Raw genomic sequence first — 3,043 nt, forward strand, 5'->3', positions numbered from 1 at the left:
TTAATTAAAATATTTTATTGGTTTTTCACGACTGTAATTTATAACTCTAAAATGGAATAATTGTAGCTCAAACATGAAGAAGTATAGACTAATTTCATATTTAAAAAGATTCTATCACATATATTGAACTATTAAAACCTCTGACCTTTTTTGAGGTTTTTAAAACTCTCTAAAAAAATTTTTTTAACAATTTTGGTTGTGATTTCTTGATAAAAGAATAAGTGCTATTTAGTCTCCAGAACAGCAATTTCAAAAATATTTAAAGCCTTAATAATTTAGACATTTTAAACTTGTAGTCTTCAGAATATATCGAATAATTTCAAATTTAAAGCTATTTAAATATTTCATCTGAAGTTTTGAATGGAAAGTGTTGGATAATTTTAGATTGAAACCTCTCAAATTATTTAGTTACAAATTAAAATCATACAACTTCAAGTTTTATTTATTTTTTTGATAATTTGCTCCCCCCCCCCCCCCCACAAATTGTCTCAAACATTTTGAAAAAGCTTCAACTTTTTGGATTTTTTATCAAAAATAGCTGTTTAACGAACTCGATCTTTCTTTTTGGTCCCTCGAACAGTGTGCCAAAGCCCAATCCAATAGGACCAGTTTTTCGAAAATTATCCGGTATACAGACAACAACGACGACGACGCCGGACAGACAAACAGACCCCGACGTAAAAACTTGTTTTTCTGACTCAAGGGGCCTCAAAACGTCGACATTTTATAAAATCCGAAAAAGTTATTTCTTATAAAAAACTAATACCTTCTCATTTTTTATGAGAATGTAAAAATTATCAACAAGATTTGTAGAAAATCTTTCAAAGAATAAAATGATTGTCCCGTAAGTTACAACCGAAAAATTGCAATTTCAAAAAAATGAAAGTTGTTTTAAATATTGAGCTAGACTCGCGACCGGGACAAATCAGAAAATGAAACTAAATTTGAAAATTGAACTGCAGTTCGAGTATTAAAAATTAAAGAGTGATTGATTTTGCAAGGTGGTTCTAGATCTGTTCAAAACGATATAATTTACATATTTTAACGTTAAAATTTGAACTAATTTAATTCCAAAGCCTTAGTCAGAATTTCAGAGTACCAAATTTAAACTTGGAATGTTATGATTATAATTGTTTCATTTTTTTATTTGTATTTCGAAGGTAAAAGTATTTCATTTTGATTCTTAAAGAACAGTTAAATAAGCATTAATTTAGAAAAAAATCAAATAAGCTGGACGTTTCTGAATGTTACAAAGAAAAGAACAAAATTTGGAGCTCCTCAAGAATTTTGAAATACTGGGAAAACAATCAAAATTTCTGGGTAGATTCAAAATGATTTTTTATTTGGAAAAAGTACATAACTCAAAGAGAATGTTTAAAAATATTTCAAAGCATTTCAAAAGATTTACAATATTAGAAAAAATCTGGAAGCTCTTAAAACAATTTTTTGTGCAGGATTTTACAAAAATGTTAGGAAAAATTGGAATCAGTCTAAAAGACATTTAAAAGTTCCGAAAAATTTTTAAAATAATTTTAAAAGATTTGAAATAGTTTAAAAGAGAATAGATACTTTTGATGATTTTGAAATGTTTTTAAATCTTGAGTTTTTATTTTGAAAAATTACATAATTGTAAGAGGAGGTATAGAAATATGGGACCACTGACTTTTTAATATTTTTTTCAAGTTCTATGTACATTTTCAAACAAATTTTTTCATCCAGAAATATATATTCGATTATTGTATTTTCAATAAATAAATAATATTTAATGAACAATTTTTTAAATTGTTTAAATTCAGGAACTTTCTTGTTCGGATATTTTTTGATTCAGGCATTTTCTTTTTGGATTTTTAAAATTCGGTAATATCTTATTGTCTGGAATTTTATTTATTTTATTTTTTGTGAATTTTCCAATTCGACTTTTATATTTCGGGACTTTTATAATTACGGAAATTTTATTATTGGTTATTTTTCAATGTACGAATTTTACAGTGTCAGGAATTTTATTTTTCGGGATTTTTCAGTCGCTTTTTCCGAAAAATGACATTCCCGTATCACTGTAAAAATTCCTTTATTATAACATTGCAATGTTATAATTTCGGAATTTTTACAGTGATGTGGGAATTTTATTTTTAATTTTCCAATTCGGGACTTTTATATTTCGACAATGCATTGTCGAAATATAAAAGTCCCGAATTGGAAAATTCTCGACAATTTACAATCTTACCGAATTTAAGAATTGCCGACAGAAAATTTCCGAATTATACAATATTCGGGCTAGAAAACTCTCTAATTTGAACAATTAAAAAATTGTTAGTTAAAGAAATTTTTTTTAATAGAATAATAAAATATTTTTACCGAGGAAAAAACTTTTTTAATGTTTAAAGTTTCTAAAAATTATTGTTTGAGTTAAAAATAACAATAATTGCACAAATGTATTTTTGGATAAAAAAAGTTGTTTGAATATGTCCATTTTATTTTTGGACATTACAGAAAACGCTCGCAAAAATAAAATTATTATTTAAAAAAATAAAAATAAAAGTCGCGTTAAATCAGCCTGCATTGAATCATGCAAAGTTTGTTTCATTTGAAGCTCACGTGTTTTAAATTTATCTTTGTATCACATTTTTATACAATTATTGTTATTTTTAATTAAAACAATAATTTAAAAAAATTAAACACTAAATCAAATTTCTATAATAAAAATATTTGATTATTGTATTTTTAATAAATAAATAATGTTTACCACATAACTGTTTTCTCAATTTCTGCAATTCGGGAATTTTCTAGTTTGTATATTTTATCATTAGACAGCATTCGGCCTGGAGTTTTATTATTCGGGAATTTTCAAATTCGATAATATTGTAAACTGTCCAGAATTTCATTATTCTAGAATTTTTTAATTCGGGATTTTCAAGCTTCAGCATTTTGTTATTTCGGGAAGTTTACAGTGTCGAAAATATTTCAAAAATTTAAAAAGATTTTAAAAATTGTAACAAAATCTTGAAGGTTTTGCGGCATTTAAAACGCCTGAAAAACTTAAATA

This window comes from Belonocnema kinseyi, chromosome 5, assembly GCF_010883055.1.
Source record: "Belonocnema kinseyi isolate 2016_QV_RU_SX_M_011 chromosome 5, B_treatae_v1, whole genome shotgun sequence".
Classification (NCBI taxonomy): Eukaryota; Metazoa; Arthropoda; class Insecta; order Hymenoptera; family Cynipidae; genus Belonocnema; species Belonocnema kinseyi.